This window comes from Otolemur garnettii, unplaced genomic scaffold, assembly GCF_000181295.1.
Source record: "Otolemur garnettii isolate 467f Iridium unplaced genomic scaffold, OtoGar3 scaffold00119, whole genome shotgun sequence".
Lineage (NCBI taxonomy): Eukaryota > Metazoa > Chordata > Mammalia > Primates > Galagidae > Otolemur > Otolemur garnettii.
Genome location: NW_003852514.1, coordinates 5,790,019 through 5,814,003, shown reverse-complemented (window position 1 = coordinate 5,814,003; position 23,985 = coordinate 5,790,019). Strand labels below are relative to the sequence as shown.

Sequence of the window (23,985 nt, the reverse complement as noted above, 5' to 3'; positions counted from 1 at the left end):
ATACATCCAATTAAGAGCCAGAGCCGAAATTCGAGTACTTGGCCTACCTCACAAAGACCTGACTTTGTGTGTAGAAACTTAGCCTCAGTGTCTAGATTCTTTGTGTTTTTCTCCCGGCAGTAGTACTGCTGGAATGTGCCCACAATGTCTGAGATATAAGGACACCAGTCTTAAATAGAATGGATTCACATCCTGGCTCTACCACTTTCTGAATGTATTACCTTGGGCAAGCAATATAACCTTTATGTTTCTTGGTTTCCTACTCTGCCTATTCTATCTGCCTTATTGGGCTATTGTGAATTTTAAATGAGCTAGTGATCAAGTAGTTAATGAGCGGTCGAGCTTGAATATGACACAGAGGTTCCCTGAATAGAGCTTTGTTCTATACTTGTACTTACTTTTCAGGAGTTATGTTTCCCAGGTACTCTAAAATTAAGTTAGACAGTCTCCTGCAGCCTGAGCAAGAGAAACTGATACCTCTTATACAGGAATTGTGTGGCATCATCTACTGAATAGCTGTCATCCTTCACGCCCACTTTGTTTTTAGGAAAGTCTACTCTGTCTTTGGCAGGACTTGTTCCCCCCTACCTTGACTGTTCTTCTATTCTCTTTGCATGCTTTCTCTAACCTGTTTGAAGGGAGTTTTTGAATCTTTGAATTTAGTTTCTAGTTACTGAAGCAAAGTGAATAACTTGGAATGACTTATAAAATATGGAGGAAGAGAAAAGTTTTGTAAAGATAAGTTGGGGCAAGACTGCAAAGTCTTAATTAAAGGCCAAGCTAACCAATGGATTTCAGAGAAAACTTTTGTTAGGTGGGTGAACCAAGTTGTTGGAGAAGGGGAGCAAGTGTTGAGTATGGATCTCTGATTGAGAAGGGACAAAATGAGGATTTAGAGTCTAGAAGTGGGAGGCAGAGGGTCGAGGGTAGAGATCTGTTACTTCCCTTTAGCTTGAAGAACTTTCCTTAATATTTCTTTTAGTGTCTTCTACTGGTAATGAATTCTTTCAGCTTTTGTTTTCCAAAAGTGTCTTTATTTCGCCTTCTAATTCTGAGGATACTTTTGCTGAATATAGAATTTTAGTTTGATACTTTTTTCTTTGAGCATTTTAAAAAGTATCGTTCTGTTGTTTTCTGGCTTGCTTTGTTTCTGATGAGAAGTGATTAGGCATTCTGTTTCCCTGTATGTGATATATCCTCATTACTCACCCTTAAGTTGCTTTTTTTTCTTGAGACAGAGTCTCACTATGTCCCCCTTGGTAGAGTGCGTTGGCATCACAGCTCACCACAACCTCAAAGTCTTGGGCTTAAGCGATTCTCTTGCCTTAGCCTCTCAAGTAGCTGGGACTATAGGCACCTGCCATAACGCCTGGCTATTTTTTTGTTGTTGTTATACTTGTTGTTTAGCAGGCCTGGGCTGGGCTTGAACCCGCCAGCCTTGATGTATGTGGCCAGCACCCTACTCAGTGAGCGAGCGCCACCACCCTCAGTTGCTTTTAGGATATTTTGTTTATCATTAGTTTTAACAATTTGTTTATGCGTTGTTCTTGTGTAGTTTTCCTTGTGTTTATCCTGCTTAGGGACTTCTGAGCTTTTTCCAGGCTGTCTCCTACCCCTGGCCTTGGATCTCTTTTCTCTTTGTGCTTCCTTTAGAATAGTTTCCGTTGCCCTGTCTTTAGGTTTATACTTTTTTTCTCCTTTAGTGTCTGATCTTTAGTTAAACTCATCTAGTAAATTTTTTATTTCAGATACTTCAATTTTTTAATTTTTAATTTTATTAAGGCAGGTTCTCACTCTTGCCTAGGCTGGAGTGCAATGGCCTCATCACAGCTCACTGCAATTTTGAACTCCTAGAGTCAAACTATCCTTGTTCCTCAGCCTCCTGAGTGCTGGGACTAAGGGTGTTCACCATCACATCTAGCATTTTTTCCTGTTTTTAGTAGGGACAGGGTCTTGCTTTTGTTTGTTTGTTTTTTGAGACAGAGTCTCACTATGTCACCCTCCGTAGAGTGCTATGGTATCGTAGCCCACAGCAACCTCAAACTCTTGGGCTTAAGTGAGTCTCTTTTTTCAGCCTCCCAAGTAGCTGGGTCTAGAGGTGCCCACCACAATGCCCAGCTATTGTTGTTGTTGTTGTTGTAGTTGTCATTATTGTTTAGCAGGCCCAGGCCAGGTTTGAACCTGCCAGCCCCAGTGTATGTGGCGGTGTCCTAACCACTGAGCTACGGGTGCCAAGCCTAGATTTTGTTTTACTCCTTAAAATTGTTTAGTTTTGCTTGCTGGCAACTAATTTATTTGCAGATCAACATGATCTTTTAGAAGCTTCTTTTTTAGCTTTGTTAAAGTGTTTCTAGGGTACCTTTATTCTAGGACTACTTTATTCTTACTTCTAAGACAGGGGCGTCTTTGGGGTCTCTCATGAATGTTCTAGCTGTTCAATGAAGTCTTTCCATTCTTGCTGTTTAAAAGTTAAGCATCATCCCAATCTTGTGTGAGCGTTAGGAATTGTTGAAGTCAGTTACCCAGGAGTTCGCCTTCCTGTCTCATGGAGTCACACTTTACACATGCAGTTTAATGTTCAGTCAGTGACTTAAGGGGGCCCTGTCAGTTTTCTGGGGTTTTTTATACATGTATCTCCTCTTTACAGGTAGTATTTACATAAAATAATCAGATACAAGAATGAAGATTAAATACATAAAGGTGTTTGTCTTAGTCTGCTATAAGAAAAAACTGTAGCCTGGTGGCTTATAGACAACAGAAATTTATTGCTTATGGATCGGGAGGCTGGAGGTCCAAGATCAAGTTTTTGGTAGATTCAGTGTCTGGTGAAGGCCCACTTTCTGGTTTGTAGGACGACTGGCTATGTCTGCATAAGGTGGAAGGGGTGAGCTCTTTATAGAGTCTCTTCTGTAAAGATGCTAATATTATCATATTGGGGTAAAGATTTAACATGAATGAACGTTTTGACACAATAACTAGGTAAATGACATGAAGGCTATGTTAACCAGTTTGATGAAATGTTTCAAATTGTATGTGAAAACACCACACTGTACCCCAGAAGTGCATTAATGTACATAGTTACCATTCAATAAAAAAAAAAAAAAGATTTAACATGAATTTTGGGACACAAACAATCTACATAGCATTGTTCATCTGAGTTTTATTTATTCAAGCATTATTTATGTCAGCAAAATTTTGAAATGATGCTGAATTTTTTAGTAAGTGAATAAATAAATAAATAAATACATTTATAAAATGTTTTTATTTTACTTTTTTTTTTTTTTTTGCAGTTTTTGGCCAGGGCTGGGTTTGAACTTGCCACCTCTGGCATATGGGACTGGTGCTGTACTCCTTTGAGCCACAGGTGCCACCCCCTTATTTTACTTTTTTTTTTTTTTTAAGAGATAGGGTCTTATTGTCACTCAGGCTGGAGTATAGTGGTGTGATAGTGGCTCACTGCACCCTTGAATTCCTGGACTTATATGAAGTGTCCCCCGTGCCTCAGCTTCCTGGCTCAGCTTTCTGAGTAGCTGGAACTATAGGTGTGTGTCACCATATTCAGCTATTTAAAAAAATTTTGTAGAGATGGGGTCTTGCTATGTTACCCAGGCTGCTCTTGAACTCCTGGTCTTAAGTCATCCTCCTGCCTTGGCCTCTCAAAGTGCTGGGATTATAGGCATGAGCCACCAAGCCTGGCCCTTGTAGAATGTTTTTAAAGATTACTGTGGTGGTCAGTTTTGTGTGTCAGTTTGCTTAGGCTATAGTCCCCAGTTATTCAAACATAACACTCATCTGGTTATTGCTGTCAGGGTATTCTGTAGATGTTATCAAAGTCATAATCAGTTGACTTTAAATCAGAGCTGTTATTCTAGGTGATCTGAGTAGTACTGAACCATCAGCTAAAAGCCTAAAGAACAGAGCAAAGGCTCCGCTGAAGTAGAAGAAATTCCTCCTGTGGACAGTAGCTGCACTTAGTTTCTGGTGAATTCCATAGTGGCTTCCCACAGTCTTCAGTTCCAGTACTCAGGAGGCTGAGGCACAAGGATAGTTTGACCGCAGGAGTTCAAAATTGCAGTCTAGCTAGCCTCACAATCACATAAGCCAATTCTTTGCAATAAATCTCTTAGTGAATACAGTTATCCCCTGGCATCCAGGACCACCTATAGATACCAAAATCCACATTTGCTCAGATCCTTTATATAAAATGTTATAGTATTTGCATGTGACATAATTGTATCCTCCCATATATTTTATCGTATTGTTACTTATAATCCCTAATACAGTCTAAATCCTATGCATATAGTTGTCAAACTGCATTGTGACTTGACAAGTGACAAGAAAAAGTGGGACATACTCTGTATTGATGAAACCATCCATTTGGGGGGGAATATTTTCAATTTGCTGTTGATTGAATACACAGAGGCAGAATCCATGGATGCAGAACTTATGGATGTTGAGGGCTGACTGTATGTATTGCTTAGTCTGTTTGTTTGGTTGAACCTTGACTTACACAGATATTTTTATGATGTAATGTTAAACCAGAAGAGGAAGATTCCGACTGCACAATCTAACACTGAATTTGGAAAACATTTAAATTTATATATATGTCAAAAAAAAGCCTAGAAGGAAATAATGATCAATAATGGTAATCACAGTGCTGGAATTCTTATTGTTCTTCATTTTCATCTTTGTCCATTGCTGTATTTTATATATTTTTCCCTTCTGCTTGTCTGGCCATCCATTCATCCATCTGTCACCTGGGCTAGAGTACAGTGGGGTAATTATAGCTCACAGCAATCTCAGACTTCTAGGTTCAAGGGATGCCTCACTCAGCCCCCTGAGTAGCTGGGATGATAGGTGCCATAGTGGGGTAATTATATATAGCTCACAGCAATCTCAGACTTCTAGGCTCAAGGGAGGCCTCACTCAGCCCCCTGAGTAGCTGAGGTGATAGGTGTGTACTACCACACCTTGCTACTTTTTTTATTTTTATTTTTGTACATACAGGGTCTCTCTCTGTTGCTTAGGCTGGTCTCAAAACTCCTGGCCTCAAGCAGTCCTCTCAGTCTCCCAAAGTGCTAAGATTACAGGTGTGAGCAACCGCACCTGGCCTATTTTCCAGTTTTTCTATAATTAGCATACATTTTGTTTCATTAATTTTTTTGCATTCCTTTTATAATTTCTAAAGAATTTTAAAAGGGCATTTATTTTTGATTCTGAGTAATAGACTAGAACAGCTATTTTCCTCTCTTGTAGAGACCCTAATTTTTAAATTCTTGAACCAAGGAGTTGTGTTTCAGATTAGAATTAATAGTTTCTTTTGTGCATTCTACCTTAGTACTAAGTTAGAGTGTAGACTTGGATGGGTTTCAGGACAGACTAACCTTTCTACTTGGTGGCTGTCTTAGTCCGTATATTGTTGCTGTAAAGCAATACTGGAGGCTGGGTAATTTATAAAGAAGAGAGGTTTATTTGGCTCATGGTTCCACTTACTGTACAAAAAGCATGCTGTTTGCATCTCTTTCTTGTTATCTTTGTCTTTAGTACTGGGTGTCTTTTTGTTCCTTGGTTGATGGACAGAGTGCTACCATGCTGTTGGCGTGGAATGGGCAGTGCCATGGGCCCTCCTCCAACAGGCTATCCCTCCTGCCCTGGACAGGGAAGCAGAGTACAGCCAGGGAAGAGACTATCATGGAACTGTTTGACAAGCCTGGTAGAACATGAGGAAACTATTCAGTATATTCTCTTGCTTTGGGTGGATACTTAGCAGTTTTTAGAGTTGTCCATAGTAAAGACTGTAAAGGAGTATTGTTTGAGGCCCCTGCGAACATGGCACTGCGGGTGGCGTGGACCCTGTGGGCTATGGCCTGCAGCCTGCGCTCAGCCTCTGCGCCCGCCTCGCCCTGCCCGCTGTGGTCTTGGCGGCTGGGAGCGGGCTCTGTCCCGATGCTGCGCATGGGACCCACTCTGCTCGCAGTGCATAAATTCACGGAGAAACATGAATGAGTGACAGCAGAGAATGGTGTTGGGACAGTGGGAATCAGCAATTTTGCACAGGAAGCTTTGGGAGATGTTGTTTACTGTAGTCTACCTGAAGTTGGGACAAAATTAAACAAACAAGATGAGTTTGGTGCTTTGGAAAGTGTGAAAGCTGCTAGTGAACTCTATTCTCCTTTATCAGGAGAAGTAACTGAAATTAATGAAGCTCTGGCAGAAAATCCAGGACTTGTCAACAAATCTTGTTATGAAGATGGTTGGCTGATCAAGATGACCCTGAGTAACCTTTCAGAACCAGATGAAGTAATGAGTGAAGAAGCAAATGAGAGATACTAAAATCTGTTGAGGAGTGAAAATGGAACTCCTGAATAAACTAGTGTGAAATAACTTAATCCAGCACAGTTGTCTTTAATTAGTGCTGGGTAGGTCAACACTGCTAATGAAAGAAAATAGTCCTTAACTTTCTAATGGTTGTAGATAAACAAAATATGCATCTTTTTCAGAACACGCTATGATTTTCAGACTGGCCTCTAGTATTCATATTTCAGGAAATTTATCCATGGTAAAAAGTAGTTATAAAAATTATGTAATGAAAGGTTAATATTGTTATCTTAAGCCTTATATAATATTGTAACTTGCTTTCATCCATATCAGGATTTGAGTTGGAATACTTAATGATCTTTCCATTGGAATTAACTGGGAGTGGAGAAGTTTTTCTTGGTTGTACTGTGATATTATCTTAATTTTGTAATACACTGCATTTGCTGGTGCTATTTTTATACAGTGAGCAACAGCTTTGCAGCAAAATAATAAAATATTCAACTTCTTCATTAAAAAAAAGTATTGTTTTAGTGTCAGTGTTTGTGTCATACTTGACAGGGTGATCAGTGCTTGTAGACTTTTTTTTTTTTTGAGACAGAGCCTCAAGCTGTCCCCCTAGCTAGAGTGCTGTGGCATCACAGCTCACAGCAACCTCCAACTCCTGGGCTCAAGCAAGTCTCCTGCCTCAGCCTCCCAAGTAGCTAGGACCACAGGCGCCTGCCACAATGCCCAGCTATTTTTTGGTTGCAGCCATCATTGTTTGGCAGGCCCTGGCTGGTTTCGAACCCTCCACCTTAGGTGTATGTGGCTGGCATCTTAGCCACTTGAGCCATAGGCGCCGAGCCTGTAGACTTAATTAATATTGGGAAGTAGTAAGGGGTAAGACTTCTATAGCATCTTAAGTTGTCCTTGCTAATCTGTCACCGCCTCTTGGACCATTGCAGTAGGGTTTGGTGTTGGTTTCCTTGGCATACACTGTCAGGTGTCAGCAGTCATTGCACCTGCAGTTCAGGCTCTCAACCTGCAGGTGTTGCTGTAGACAGTGGGATGATGACTGCATTTGCTGGTGCAGAGATGCTGACAAAAATCTCTAAAAGGGTTCCGGGCTTTTCTCTTTATATATCACTCACAGAATTCTTTAAAAAAAAAAAAAAAAGGAGAAAAGTAGCACTAAGAATGTCAGTAATTGCTCAGAAACTATTATCTTTATCCTGAGTGCTGTGACTGGGTGTCTTTTTGTTCCTTGGCTGATGGACAGAGTGCTCCCATGCTGTTGGTGTGGAATGGACGATGCCTTGGGACCTTGTCTAATCAGGCTATCCCTCCTCCTCTGGACAGAGAAGCAAAGTACAGCCAAGGAAGAAAGAGAGTATTGTGGAACTGGTTGACAAGCCTGGGACTTGAGGAAACTGTCCAGTATATTCTCTTGCTTTGGGTGGCATGGCCTTTGTGCCTATCTGTTACAGGGCCTACATGCTTCTTGGGAAGGAAATGACATCATTTGGAAGAGATGTTTCAGGTTTCTTAATAGTGTCCGTGGCAGACACTCAAGCTTCATTAGGCTTTTCCTCCTGACTCAGCCTCCCTAGGTGTGGGTGCTTTTCATTTTCCTTATACTTTTGTCCATTTCCAGGTAATCACCAAAGTCTTCTCAGTACTCTGTCCCTTTACTCTCTGGCAGGTAACTTGTGCCTCCTTCAAGCATACACTTCCATTTTCACCTCCTTTCTTTATGGCTGGTTCTTCCTGCATTGTCAGTTATTGGAAACAACTTCTTTTACCTCCTAGCCCTGTGTAAGGTGATCACTGCATGCTAGATTCCATTTCTTAGGGCTTCTTCTTTGTTTTGCTTACTATTTTAATCGGCTTGGGTGGCTTATAAACAACAGTTTACGTGCAGTTTTGGAGTTTGGAAGTCCAGTGTCTGGTGAGGGCCCACTCCTTATTTCTTAGATCCCTGTCCTGCCAATTCCTTGCAGCATGAAGGGGCAAGGGCCTCTGTATAGGGCACTAATAAGGGATTTGTCCTCAAGATCTATTATCTCAAGGCTCCACCTCCAAATATTGTCACATTGGAGGTTAAGATTTCAACATACAAGGGCAGTACCTGTGGCTCAGTGAGTAGGGCAAACCCGGCCCCGGCCAAACTGCAACAAAAAAATAGCTGGGTGTTGTGGCGGGTGCCTATAGTCCCAGCTACTGGGGAGGCCGAGGCAAGAGAATTGCCTAAGCCCAAGAGGTAGAGGGCAATTGAGTTGTGACCCCATGGCAATCTACTGAGGGTGACAAAATGAGACTCTGTCTCTAAAAAAATGGGAGGGGCGGTGCCTGTGGCTCAAGGAGTAGAGCGCAGGCCCCATATACCAGGGGTGGCAGATTCAAGCCTGGCCCCGGCCTAAACTGCAAAAAAACAAACAAAAAAAAGATTTCAACATATGGGTGAGAGACATAAACATTTTTTGTTCTTTTCTTGTTTGTTTTATGCTTTTTTAATTTCTTTTTTGAGACAGTCTCACTTTGTCACCCTCGGTAGAGTGCAGTGGCATCATAGCTCACAGTAACCTCAAACTCTTGGACTCAAGTGATTCTTTTGCCTCAGCCTTCCAAGTAGCTGGTCTTACAGATGCCTGCCACAACACCTGGCTGTTTTTAGAGACGAGAGTCTCCCTTTGGGTTAGGCTGGTCGTGACTGATTACAGGCGTGACCCACCGCACCTAGCATAAACATTATTCTATAGCACTAACCCCCTTATTGTGATGTCTGTGCTCCTCAGTTTCCTCAGTTGGACTGTCAGAACAAAAAGGAACCTGTACTCTGGGCCTGGGACTTCTTTCTGTGTGTAGTGCCTAAGGAAGTTGGGTTCCATGGCTTGTCTTTAGATTCTTCCTTTGTTAGTTGAGGCTTTTTTAGTTGGCTTTGTAGAGCCATGGGGGCATAATCAGAGTGTCCACCCCATCTACCCACCATATAGGCTTTGGTGAGGATTGAATGAAATAAATCCTTAAGACCTGCTTAGCATGATTCTGATGGAGTGAGCAATCAAGCAAGTACAAGCTATTATTATTTCTCTTAAAAAATAAAAATAATTTCATTTTTCTTTCTGATTATACTAAGTATACAATATTTAGAAAATAGAGACAAGTATATAAAGAAAGAAAAACAAATCCACCACTCCATATTAGCTTTTTGGAATATTTTCTGTAATTTTTCTTAAGCACAAACATACGTGTGTGTGTGTGTATGTGTGTATATATAAACATAACGTGTATATGTATAAACATATACATATATAAACTTAATTACACTGTGCCTTTTTTTTTTTTTTTTTTTTTGCTGAACACTGTATCCTGAGCATTACCTGCATTCCTTTTGCTGATTTTGAATTCATGGCTGTACGTTGCTCAGTGTTGTGTGTTTGAAGTTCCTCCTGTTCTTACACAAAGGGTATTGTATTATACACTGAGAGAGAATAAGGAGTAGAAAGCCAGGAGTTGAGAGATGTCAGTCTTTTTGCCTCGAGGTTGAAGCATGTGTGGATCACATCTTATCTTGTGTCATAGCGGCTGTTCATTCGCTGACCCTGAAACTGCTTCTCTAAGGAAGCTGGGGCATAAGAAGCCTCCAAAGGATTTAATTTATGATTTAAATCACAAGTTAGGAAAACCTGATTTAGGAGGACTTTTTTTTCCTCTCTAAAAACAGTGAATTTTTGTTTTTTATTTATTTTGCTTCACCTGTTTGTTTTGTTTTTTGAAATAGCGTCTCACTCTGTTGCCTAGACTAGAGTGCTGTGGCATCACCCTAGCTCATAGCAACCTCAAACTCCTAGGCTCAAGTGATTCTCCTGCTTAGCATCACAAATAAGTGGGACTGTAGGCCACAAGGCCCAGCTAATTTTTCTGTTTTTAGTAGAATTGGGCTCTTGCTCTTGCCCGGGCTGATCTTGAACTCCTGAACTCAAGGGGTCCGCTAAAGTGCTAGGACTTCAAGAGTGAGCTACTGCCTCTGGCCTAGGCTTTACCTTTAGAAAGCAGTGCTTTGTTTTGACTTTGTTGTATATTGTAAGAAAATGACCTGGATTCCTAATCTGTCAGAGTTGGAGGGATCTCGGGGAGCATATGGGTTGGGAGAGAGGAAAGGGCATATTAGAATCACCTGGGGGGGGGGGTTCTCCTGAAAAAATACATATTTCAAAATACTGAAAACCAAAGCCAATGATCTGCTTCCTCCTTTTTTGTTTTTTGAGATAGAGTCTTACATTGTCACCCTGGGTAGAATGCACTGGCGTCATTGTAGCTTGTTGCAACCTCAGACTCCTGGGCTTATATAATCATCCTGCCTCAGCCTCCCGAGTAGCTGGAACTGCAGGCATGTGCCATGAGACCTCATAGTTTTTCTTTTTTTGTGTATGTAGAGACACGGTTTTATTCTTTCTCAGGCTGGTATCAAACTCCTGACTTCAACCTCCCAGAGTGCTAGGATTACAGACCTACTTCCTTTTTACAGATGAGGTCAGTGATTTGCTTAAAATCATACAGTTAGAAGGTAAGGCCAGAAGTTATTGGGAATTGAAGCAGTACTATTTCAGTGTACTAAACATGGATTTATTTGCTTTGCTGTGTACCATAACAGCTATTGCCAGACTATCTGAGAGATACTTTTAAAAACTAACCAACTTCTTTTAAAATAACCAACTTCTATTAGAATTTTTTTTAATAGCAATAGTCACCCTTTTGTGCTAACTTTTTTTTTAAATATATCAAAAAGGTAATATATGTACTTCACAAAAACTTATTAGGCAGAATTTTAAAAGTAAACCATAGTAGACGGAAAGTATGACTCCTCATTGCCAGACTCTGCTCATTGACAGATCCAGCAACAGCCCACATCTCTCCCTCCTGTTTTATTTTGAAGTAAATTCTGTTTCATATCATTTTATCTGCAAATGTTCTCAGCCAGTGTTTCAACTTCTGATTTTCTCACAGTGTCTTAATTTTTTTTTAAAAGGCGTTGTATGAATCAGTGTACAAATAAGGCTCCAAACACTCATGGCTCGTAGTTGACCCTCTATTTTCTTTTTTTTTCCTTGAAATTTATTTGTTGAAAGAAATCAGATTACATTTAAATTTCCCTGTGTCTTTTTTTTTTTTCTTTTGAGACAGGGTCTTGCTCTGTTGCCCAGGCTGGAGTGTGGTAGCACAATCATAGTTCACTGTAACCTCAAAATCCTGGGCTCAGGTGATCATTTTGCCTCAGTCTCTAGAGTAGCTGGGACTGCAAGTGTGTGCCACCACACCTGCTAATTTTTTTTTTTTTTTTTTTTGAGACAGAGTCTTATTATGTCACCCTTGGTAGAGTGCTGTGGCATCACAGCTCACAGCAACCTCAAACTCTTGGGCTAAAGTGATTCTCCTGTCTCAGCCACCCAAGTAGCTTGGGACTACAGGTGCCCACCACAACACCTGGCTATTTTTTGGTTGCAGTTGCAATTGTCATTGTTATTTTCAGGCCTGGGTTCTGGGCTCGAACCCATCAGCCTTGGGGTATGTGTCCAGCACCCTACTCACTGAGCTACAGGTGCCAAGCCACACATTTGCTAATTTTTTTTGTGTGTGTGAGACAGAGCCTCAAGCTGTCCCCCTGGGTAGAGTGCCGTGGCCTCACAGGTCACAGCAACCTCCAACTCCTGGGCTCAGGCGATTCTCCTGCATCTACCTCCCAAGTAGCTGGGACTACAGGTGGCTGCCACAATGCCCAGCCATTTTTTGGTTGCAGTTGTTGTTTGGCAGGCCGGGGCTAGATTCGAATCCGCCAGCTCAGGTGTATGTGGCTGGTGCCTTAGCTGCTTGAGCCACAGGTGCTGAGCCACATCTGCTAATTTTTAAAATAATTTTTTTTAGAGATGGGGTCTCACATGTTGCCCAGGCTGGTCTTTGAACTCCTGGCCTCAAGGGATCCTCCCGCCTCGGCATCCCAAAATGCTGGGATTACAGGTATGAGCCACCATGCCTGGCCCTCTGTCTGGATTTTGCTGATACCTGTGGTATGGTTTAGTGTGCCCTCTTTCCCATTTCCTATAAGTTGAAGCTGGATTTAGGGTAACATTTTTGAAAGTTAAGAAAATATATTATGGAAATGAGTTCTTCTTAGGGATGACTCTTGTCAATAGTTCCTTTTGTAAAATTTTTACATTATATATGTATATAGTTTTTTCACTATTATATACAGTATACTTAAGCATACAAGAACATATATGAATGTTGACTTTGTCATATCCCTGGAATGCTGTGAACACTTACAGTTGATAAGCACCTGACCCTGAGTACTTCCATTGTCAAGCACCCTTTTTCTTAGGGTATGTAGGTGTGTTACTGTTATTACAACTCTGAGGCAGGTCTGTTGCCTTCCCATTTTGCAACTAAGGAAAGTGATCCAAGGTTATATTGTTAAGCAGTGGAACCTAGTTTGCCTTCAGGTAGTTTGCCCTAAGAGTCTTCACTATAGCTATCCTTGCAATCACTAGGGGCATTTTTTTTTTTTTTTTGCGGTTTTTGGTCGGGGCTGGGTTTGAACCTGCCACCTCTGGCACATGGGACTGGCACCCCACTCCTTTGAGCCACAGATGCCACCCAATTACTAGGGGCTTTAAAATGTAGACTGCTAGGCTTCTGCTCTAGAGATCTGATTTAATTGGTCTGGGTGTGGCTTCTATGTTGTTCCTGGATTTTCAGAAGCTTTCCAGGTGACTGATGTGTGGTCAGGATTTTTCTTAGCTGCTAATATGGTTTAGATGATTGGCTCCTCCAAATCTCGTTGAAATTTGATCCCCCATATTGAATTTGGGACCTGGTGGGAGACCAGCCTGTTTGGGTCATCAGGGTGGATCCTTCATGGATGGCTTGGTGCTCTCCCCATGATAATGAGTGAGTTCTTGCTTTATTATTATTAGATCATTAAATATGAAATGTCTGATTTTGAATCAAAAGTAGTTATATCTCAAATAAGTAGCACAATTAATGAAAATTTGTATCGAAACTTTGGACACAGTTTTGCCATCTAATGGTAACTTGTGTATGCCATCATTAAAGAAACTTAGAGAGTGAGTGGTGATGAAATTGTGAAAGGCAGGCATCGCTCATAGCTCAGTGAGTAGGATGCTGGCCACATACACTGAAGCTGACGGGTTCAAGCCCAGCCTGGGCCAGCTAAACAGTAAGGACAACTGCAGCAAGAACAACAACAACAACGAATAGCCGGGCGTTGTGGCGGGCACCTGTATTCCCAGCTACTTGGGAGGCTGAGGCACGAGAATCGCTTAAGCCCAAGAGTTTGAGTTTGCTCTGAGCTATGATGTCATGGTACTCTACCCAGGGTGATAGCTTGAGACTCTGTCTCAGAAAAAAAAAGAAATTGTGAAAGGCATTTTCCACAGCTCATTGAGAATTGAATATTTTTACTTGCAAGTAACGATCCAAAGCCTGAAAGAAGTTATGATAGTTGATGCACAGTCTGGTGAATATGGTGGATGATAGAATTTCCAAGTCTCGATTATGTAGTTTGAGCAGCATTATTTGTGTAACGTGTGGTTGAGCATTGTCTTGCAAGAGAATTGACCTATCTCTATTGACCAGTCTCAGCTGCTTAATCACAAGCATCCTCATCGTGTTTCCCATTTAATTGTAGTAGACAACTATTGAAATTGATTACCAGGTTTTATGAAGCTGTAGCATAGCGGTTCTCAACTTGTGGGTCGAGACCCACAGGAACTGTATTAAAGGGTTGTGGCATTAGGAAGGTTGAGAACCACTGCTGTAGTGGGTAGTATCAGTGCTGGACCTGTAGTGGGTAGTATCAGTGCTGGACCACCAAACAGACACCATTAGCTTTTTTGGATGAATCTTTGATTTTGGACTGTGTTTTAGCACTTCATCTTTATCATTGTGCTGAACACTTGCAATTATCAAAAAGAATATATTTTTCATTGCATATAACAATGTGGTATAGAAATGGTTCATTTTTATGTAGTGACAGCAAGGAAAGGTAAGTTTTGAGACCATGTCTCTTTTGATACTTATTTCATGTGAACCCCATCCATCCAGGTTCTTTAGTGTGGTGATTTGTTTCAAATGGCCCAATACTGTTGGAATAGTACTATCAAACCTTATTGTTAATTCATACATAGGTTGAGATGAATTTATTGACATGCTGCTGTGTGTTCATTGGCCACATCCTTCCCAAATACTTCATTAATATTTTGAGCTGTGTGCATGGCATTGGTTCTATGATAGAACTCATATGCAAAAATAACACAGATTTTTGACTTATTCATGCTTTTATAAAAATTGCTCTATAAAAAAAAGTTTGAAAGATAATCACAAGCCAAAGTATACGATTAAAAGAATGAGAATGTACCTTCACAATAAAAGGAAAACCAAGAAGTGTCAAAGTAAAATGTCAGAGCTATCATCTGTCAAACTTAGTACTTAAAGAGATCGGACATTTCTTGCTTAATAACCTAATAATAGCTCATGTTAAGAATTGGTTGTATAAAAGAGCCTGGCACCACCTCCTCTCTCTCTTGCTCCTTCTCTTGCTGTGACATGCCTGCTTCCCCTTCGTCTTCTGTCTTGATTGGAAGTTCCCTGAAACCCTCACCAGAAGCAGATGAATGCTTCTTGTATAGCTTGCAGAACTGTGAGCCAAATAAACTTCTTTTCTTTAGAAAATACCCTGTCTCAGATATTTCCTTTATAGCAAAGCGAAACAAACTGACACAGCTGCCACATAGTATTCCAACATGTAGATCTTAACATTATTATTTAATGGATCCCCAGGGCATGTATATTTAAGTTACTTCCAATCTGCTAGTGTTACAAATATTGCCACAGTGAATATGTTTGTATGTGTCTCTTGCAACATGTGTATGAATATCAATTATATAAATTCTCATAATAGGAATTATTGGGTCATAAGGTTTGGAGTTCTGGGGAGAGCCAGGACTGGGAGGAGCATTTGAAAAACAATAGTGTTTAGTTGCATGTACCTATAGATTAGGTAAAATCACTGAAGCAGTGAATGCCGATGGAGGACAGAACAAGTCTAAGGATGAGGAAGCTGTGAAGTGAGGGTTCTCTGTCTAGGAGACCAAGGAGGGGACCAGGGGCATGAGGTATATGAGCAAGCAGGTTCAGATCATAGGACTGAGACAAACTTGGAAGTGTTCTGGGAGCTGTTGTGACAGATGCAGCAACTCTGTGATCAGACTTGGTGCTGTAGCTCACTGTGGTATGTTGCTGGAGCACTGATGAGCACCTAAAATCCTAGACACACTTTTTTTGTTTTTTGTGTCTTTGTCATCCCTTCCTTCTGAGGGGCAGGTCTAAAGTCTCTGTGCCACCTCTGCTTTGTGGTGGCCTTTGGGTGCCCCTAGGTAGGTGGTCCTTTGGTCTCTGTCCTGTGGGTGGTACCTGTAAACACTTTTCACCTCTCCATGTGCCTGTCCCTTGCAAACTGCCCTTTGTAGATCTTCTCTGTTGGCTACTTGTGCCCACCCTACTCATTCTGTCAGCAGAGAAATCAGAAGGAGGGAAGTTGGCAGGAAGGATGGGAATGGGATTGGCCTAGGTCACCTGGCTCTGAGCTGATTGTTACCCTGTACAGTTGGCTCTCACTATCCCTGGTTTCTGTATCTCCAGGTTTTGCATATGTAGACCCAACCAACAGTGGCCCAAAAATATTAAAAAAAGAAAAAAGAATACAGTGATAAAAAATAATTCAAATTAAAAAAGAACACCAACTATTTATATAGCATTTACATGGTTTTAGCTATTCCAAGTAATCTAGAGATGATTTAAAGTATACAGGAGGATATGCGTGGGTTATATGCAAATATGACATAATTTTATATCAGGATACCAGGAACATCTGACCATTTTGGTATCTACAAGGATCCTGGAACCAATCCCCTGCAGAGACTAAGGGACAACTGTATATCTGCTCACATCTAGGTATTGTCTATCTTCCCCTGTGAAGCAGGGAGTTGGTCTACCTTGTTCACTGTGGATTCCAGCACCTGGCACATATTTGGCACTCAGTAAATAGCTGAAAAGAAATGATTGAAGTTAAATGTCATGTTAAAGGTGATCAGCCTTTGAATTTTTGCTATCTTATTAATACCATTATCTGGTAACATTTAATTTTTCTTATATTTTCACATAAGTTCTTGTTCTGTATTTTCTTGTCTCCTTAGGGTAACTCAGAGTTGTGCTTTAAACTTGATAGTAGCATCCTGAGGCCACTTCTCTGTTTTTCTGCCTTTGTGCTGAGCTGCCAGGCTGTCAGCTGCCCTTATAGTTTTTACTCTTCTTTTCTTTGCCTGGTGGCTTGTAGCACCCAAGTGACAAAAGCCCAGGACTGTGCGGACACCTAGTCCACACAGACCTTGAGCTCCTAGCCCACCCTATAAGGGATATAGAGTGACCTGAGTTTTTGCATCTCTTTATTAAGCTGAGGAATTTCCTGTGGAAGTGGAGTTTGAGTGGCCGGGTGGTGTAGGGGGACCTCAGGCAGAGCCCAGGTGTGTGAGTAGCTCAGTCCTGTAGAGTTTGCACTGAGACCCCAGGAATAGGTTGTCTCAGGTGACCTGCTCTGGGTCCTGTGAGCAGAGAAGTCAGACTTTGAGCTATGGAGATCAGGCTTAAATAGTAGCTATGGGATTCTGAAGGGTAAGAGTCAGGTCTGTGGCCTGGATGCTGGCTGTTATGGTGTCTTTGTAGTCATTCTTTTCTTAGCCAACCAAAGACTAGCATATTCTCTCATACAATTGTCAGTGTCTGTCTATTTATTTTTTGGTCTTTAAAAAAAAAAAGAAAACATTGATTTTTAGATAATTCAGATCTATCACAAAAATTGCAAAAATCATGAAAAGAATTCCCATATGTCCTTCACCGAGCTCCACCAAATGTTCGTGTCTTTTATAATCAGGGACTACTATTAGGCTCATCTGTAGATCTTGTTCAGATTCTGCTAGTTGTTCTAGTTTTGTCCTTTTTCTTTGGCCCAGAGTTCAGTTTTTTATCGTCATTGTATGTGTGGTTGTGTCTCCTCGGTCACTTTATCTGGGACAGTTTCTAAGTCCTTCTCATGACCTTGACTCTTTTAAAGAACTAGCCTTTTTCTTTCTTTTTTTTTTTGTTGAATTACCTTTCTTCTTGTTTTTTTTTTTTTTTTTTTTTTTTTTTTTAGACAGAGTCTCATTTTATCACTCTTAGTAGGGTGCTGTGACATCACAGCTCACAGCAACCTCCAATTCCTGGGCTTACGTGATTCTCTTGCCTCAGCCTCCCGAGTAGCTGGGACTACAGGTGCCTGCCACAACACCCAGATGTTTTTTGTTGCAGTTTGGCTGGGGTCGGGTTTGATCCTGCCACCCTCGGTATATGGGGCTGGAGCTCTACCATTGAGCCACAGGCGCCACCTCCTTCATTATGGTCTGATACTTCCTTATGACTGTATTCATGTTGTATATTTTTGGCAAGAATACCAGAGAAGGGATGTTATGTCCTTGGTGGATCATATTAGGAGGTTCAGGCTCGATACCTGTAGCTCAGTGGCTAGGGTGCCAGCCACATACCCTGGAGCTGGCGGGTTCAAATCCAGCCCTGGCCTGCCAAACAACGACAACTACAACCAAAAAAAGCTGCGTGTTGTGGCGGGTGCCTGTAGGCCTAGCTACTTGGGAGGCTGAGGCAAGAGAATCACTTTGAGGCTTCTGTGAGCTGTGATGCCATGGCACTCTACCTAGGGTGACATAGTAAGACTGTGTCTCAAAAAAAAAAAAAATAGGGTGATATAGTGAGACTGTGTCTAAAAAGAAATATATATTAGGAGGTTCATGGTGTTGATTTATCCCATTTCTGTGGTATTTACTGAGATCATTTGGCTGAAGTGGTAGCTGTTATTGATTTCTACTGTGAAGTTACTCTGGTTCCCCTTTGTAATTAATACGTGTCTTATGGGGAGATAATTTTGAGATTAGACTGGCTGAAGTGGTGGCCATTGTTGTTGTTTTCCACTGTGAAGTTACTATGTTTCCCCTTTGTAATTAATAAGTGTCTAATGGGGAGATATTTTGAGACTAGATAAATACCTTGTTTCTCAACATAACTTTTGCCTGCTAATCTTAGCAACTACTGATTATTTTTTCTGAAAACAATTATTACTGTGATGTTTGCTAGATGATTTTCTATTTCCATCATTCTTGCTATATTTATTAACTGGAATTATACTTGTCAAAAGGCACATAACAAATTTAGCTTAAAAATCTGGTTGACTTTTTATTTGTGATTCGAGAATTGGGCAACACCTCATTCTATAATAAAATGAGTGTTTCTATGAGCTGAGCAGTGGAGTGGTCTCTATAGGCAGATGAAGACCAAGGAAAGCAGAGAGAACAAAAAGCGATGGGTGGCTTCATAGTTGTTTACCTTGCAGGGTTAAACAGAGGGATCTCCCTTATGGTCTCTTGTTGACTAGAATCTCTCTCTTTTAAAAAAACTTAAGAAAAAAACTGGCTCATTTCAAAGTTTAGTTTGATTTCCTCCATTCTGATTTGGTCTGGTGTGCTGGGCCTTGTTCAGGAGCTCAGTCCAAAACAATGACCTCCCATTATTTTTCTTTAACCTGCTGTAAGAAAGAGCTTTTGTTTCTCCCCTGCTTCTTTATTCATTCATTGTTTTTATCACTGTGTACTGAAGTCAAGAATTTTATTCTAGAGTTAATGATCTTGTCATTATTTTCCTGATCAAGTGGCTCCTTCTGGTTGCCTTTTCCTTGTTGACATGTCCTCATCATTTTATAGCTCTTCTTTACTTTCTTGCATAACGTACACGTTCCAGGTTTGTTTTCTTTTCCTGCCCCAGCTGTGGAGTGGATCTTCTCCCCCAGGAGCCTCGGTGTTTGGATTAGAGATTGGGATTTGAAATGCTAGTGCATTTGTTGTTGCTGGAGTGTTATGCTTCTGGGCTTTCCCAGTAGACTAGCAAGGAAGATACTTGTCTTCTGCCCTGTTAGTGGTTTGCTTTTTTACCCTCTGAAACCATCACATTCATCTTTTCTGGAATCTTTGCTGATTCAAGCCTTTTTTCCTCTTTTAAAAAATTTATGGCATGGAGTGAGAGTGTGAAATTTGATGTCAACAAACCCTGTTATTCAGTTGCTAACTCTGACACACATAGCCTTTCCCAAGGCTGTCTGGCCTTGGGAAAATTCCCTCATCTCCTAGGGGTTTAGTTTTCTCATGTATAAAGTGGTGTGATAATAATTAGAGGTTACTGTAAGGGTTAAAGCAGGTAGCATAATTAAAGATGTCAGTACAAGCTGAGTGCTAGGTTTGATTCTTGGATTCACTAAGCATTTATGGCATAAATCTTTATTTTAGGGCCTTGGGGCTATTCCTAGATAGGGGAGCTCAGCCTTTCATCTGTGAGCCTGGATCAAGGGGCTCAGCCTCTGGCTGATACGGAGGAGCTTTAACTTCCCTCCTTGTTCCCTTGAGCTGTTGTACGGTTTGAGTCAGGATAGAAGGGAAACAGGCTTCTTTCTGGCCACCCGCTAGCAGAATTTTTGGAGTGGGCGCTTTGCTGTCCTCAAATTAAATGAGCAGTTCTGAGTCTGTCTGGGCACATTCTGCTTCTGAAAGCAAAGCTTCACACTGATCTGTGGGTGGTATTGTGTGGTGCCTTGGAAGGGACTTCTCTCTTCCCTCCTTTTCTGGAGTAACTTTCGTGTCTTTATTGACCCATTGTTCAGTAGGGGTAGGGTGCTGGTTCAGCAGGCCCTGCAGCAACAGGCTCATTCTGCCTTGCAAGGGGTGGGGTCGGTAGGGTAGATACAGGGAAGAAAACCAACCAGTGCCTTATCCATCTTCCATGATGGTGGACAAGCCCCACTGTAGGCTTACACTAGAACCTTTTTCTGGGAGGGCCAGTGCTCTCTTCCCATTACCTTCTGGGCAGAATATGAAACACAAGTTTGGGCTGCTCATTTGTCCCCCTGCCCTGTGGGGCTTTGTGACTTGGTGATGGTTCATGGAAGTGGCAGAGTTTGCACCCTCTCTCTTTCCTGTCCCAAGCAGCATGCCTCCTCCTTGGCAGACTCACCCAGTGCTTTGGAAACACTTTAAATGTTATCTGGATATCCCTAGTGAAAAGATGAATAAAGCAAGAGAAATGTCACTTTGGATGCTCAAGTCTTCCCAGGAGAACAAATTTCCAGATCTTTTGTGTCCTCTCATTTTTAAGGCAGAGTGTCTGAGCATGGAACCGTGTGGTTGAACCTGGTTTGTGTGTAGCTGGCAGGATGGGTGCTGCACAGATTGATGTGATGACTAGTAGCCGCCTTTCTGAGGCCTTTGAACTCTCTCCTGACTATATTGGGTCTTAAATAAGAAAATCAGAAAACATTTCTCACCCTAAGGAAAACAAGCAATAAAACCCATATAGGGGGCTGAGTGCAGTGGCTCATGCCTATAATCCTAGTGCTCTGGGAAGCCAAGGCAGGAGGATCCCTTGGGCTTAGGAGTTCAAGACCAGCCTGAGCAAGTATGAAATCCCATCTCTACTAAAAATAGAAAACATTAGCTGGGTATGGTTGTGAGTGCCTATAGTTTGAAATACTTGGAAAGCTGAGGCAAGAGAAGGGCTTGAACCTCAAGAGTTGCTGTGAGCCAGGTTGTGGCCATGGCTCTCTATCTAGCCTGGGTGACAGAGTGAGACTCTGCCTCAAAAGAAACAAAAATTTAAAAATACATATGGGGGCGGCGCCTGTGGCTCAAAGGAGTAGGGTGCCAGCCCCATATATCATAGGTGGTGGGTTCAAACCCAGCCCCGCCCCCCCCCAATACTATATAGGTACCTCAAAGCTCAGAATAAGAAAGGAAACCACAAGTACCAGGAATAGTGACCCCAGAAACCTGTCTGAGTGTTTGGTTGTGGCCCTCTGTGCCAGCAGGTTGGTGAGGCCCTCTTGAAGGGCTTTTGTGCCTGCTGAGCATTTCCAGATTTAAGGTGGCTCTCTGGAGATGAAGATTTCTTAGACTTTTCCCATTTTTTTCACTTTTTTTCTTCTCAACTTGGCCTCTGGTGGCTGTCCCTTCTAGTGGTTACTATGAACTTTATGTTAATGTAGTGCAGACTTCTGACAGCCAGTATCTTTTTTTATGCCACTGAGATGTCCTGTTCAGAGGGGCTGTGTTACCCCAGCTTCTGTGGTGTTAGTTGCCAGTGGCCGTTTCTCTCCAGAAACTGTACTCTTGAGGTTGGCTTTGTGGTTTTGGAGTGAAGCTCCTGTGATTTTGCTGCTGTAGCCTTTATTTAGATTTGAATATCTTGAACCCCTCCTATCCTGGAACTACTTCTATTTATTTAGACATTTATTTTTTTCTGTATTTTAAAAAATGCTACATATATGTGTACTATTCAGGGGATAATTCTATGGGTATGCTTATTTATGCTTCTCTTCCTATCTGTTTTTTTAATAGACCTTACTTTTTGGAGTGGTTTTAGGTTCACAGCAAATTGAACTGGAAGTGCAGGGAGTTCCCATATATACTCACCCCTGCAGCTTCCACATTCAGTGTCCTGCATCCCCTACTTCTGTAACTTGTCCAAAGATGATAGTGTGTTGTATGTACTGCTCATCCCCTTGAGCCTCAGTGTCTGCTGAGTTCTCTAGAATGGCTGCCCAGTGTTCTCCCACTTTGTGTGGACAGGCCTTTAGGTGTTGACGACATTTTACTTTGTGAACTGTGCTCTAGCTGTCTTTGTACGTAGTCTCTCAGCCTCATTTCTGGTAAAATTATAGGAGAATGGTGACTAAACAGAGATGACTATGAGAGTTTGTTTTGTTTTCCTTTGAGAGTCTCACTTTGTAACTCTTGGTAGAGTACCATGGTGTCCTAGCTCACAACACTCTCAAACTCTGGGCTCAAGTGATTCTTTTGCCTCAGACTCCCTAGTAGCTGGAACTACAGAGGTCCGCCACAACTCCTGGCTATTTATTTTTTGTTGTTGTTTATCAGACCTGCGCTGAGTTTGAACCCACCAGCCCCAGAGCATGTGGCTAGCGCCCTAACCACTGAGCATGGGCACCTGACTATGAGAGTTTTAAAATACTGAAAGTTTCTTTAGCAGTGGCATAGAGTAAAATTAGGAAATATACATAAAAACACAAAAAGACTAAGGGAATTAAAAGTGTCCTGGGGATGTTCAGGCTGTGGGATGTCAGCTGGTATAAGGCATGTATGCCACTGGGTGGAGCAGAGCATAGGCCTCCGCTTCTAGGCACCCTGGGCTCAGCTTACACAAGTCCCAGGCACTTCTGCCTTGTGAGTTTCTTTGCTGTACAGCAAATACTTTCCTGTTAAAATTTCCTAAATAAATGACATGAGTTAAAAATTGCTGTTGTAACACATGTTAAAAAGGTTTCAAACTCCTCAATCCCCTAAAATAGATGTGGGTTATTGTCTATGGCCCTGTAAGAGCAGAAATTTAAAATAAGGAAAAGGAGCTTGAAATTCTGTGTTAAATGTTAGCGTTTGGGGGAATCTTAATCTAAAAGCCAAGGAATGGTGGTTACCATCCTTCTTAAAGGGCACTGGTTCATTCTGCAGTCCCAACCCATGTGTACCAGTACCAGTCCATGGGGCCACACAGTAAGAGGTGAGTGGCAGGCAAACAAGCTAATCTTCATCTGTATTTACAGCCACTCCTCATTGCTCATGTCTCCACTGGAGCTCTTCCAGATCAGCAGTGGCATTAGATTTTCATAGAAGCATAAACCCTACTGTAAACTGCATGTGAGGGCTCAGGTTGCAGCTCCTTATGAGAACCTAGTGCCTGATGAGGTGGTGATTCTAGTACTGGGGAGTGACTGCAAATACAGCTTATCATTAGCAGAATGGTTCAAGTGCACAGAGACCATAACAAATCAATTTGTTTACAGACTCATCAAAACTCGATCAGTGAGTAGCAAGTAACTAAACTGCATCTGGTGGCAGGATTTATAGTGGCAATTGAGTTGATGTATTCAAGTGTACAGGTGAATCTGGTGACAGACTTTAATTCAGAAACTGAATTCAGACACTGATTTTATTTTAGTGTATGTGTGGCCTGCTCATTATGTTATTTACTCCCCCATTCATGCCTTTTACCCTCACTGAATGCTTGTCTCAGTTTGGGTAAGTTCACAAGCTAACCCTGGCAAAAATTAGTAGTAAAAAACAAATGTTGCTGGAGAGTTTCTTTGAAAAGAGAGAAAGACCCAGTGAGATAGCAGAAGACTCTATTACTGTCAACAAAACGAAGATTACATTTGAAAGAAAATACCAAGGGTCCTACTTAAATTACAGGTTCATTGCAACAGACGATTCACATTCTCCAAGCCCACTTTGTACAATATGTGGTGACCAGCTATCCGTTGAAGCCATGAAACCTTCAAAACTGCTTTGCCATGTGGAGACCAAGCACCTTGCATTAATATCAAGCCTTGAAGTTTTTCGAACAAACAAACATAAATATGAAGAAAAGAAGCAGTTATCAAAAGCCACCACCTCATCAACTATGTCTGCACTGAGAGCCTTATTCTTTTTTTTTTTTTTTTTTTTTTTT

The 23,985-nt window shown here is 41.5% G+C and overlaps 1 protein-coding gene and 1 pseudogene across 1 annotated transcript in view; both read left to right on the top strand.

Moving 5' to 3' along the window:
• The window catches only part of NUDCD3 (NudC domain containing 3), a 106,772-nt gene that overhangs the window by 4,240 nt on the left and 78,547 nt on the right, over positions 1 to 23,985 (top strand). The window lies entirely within an intron of this gene.
• Positions 5,830 to 6,554, top strand: LOC100957556 (annotated as a pseudogene).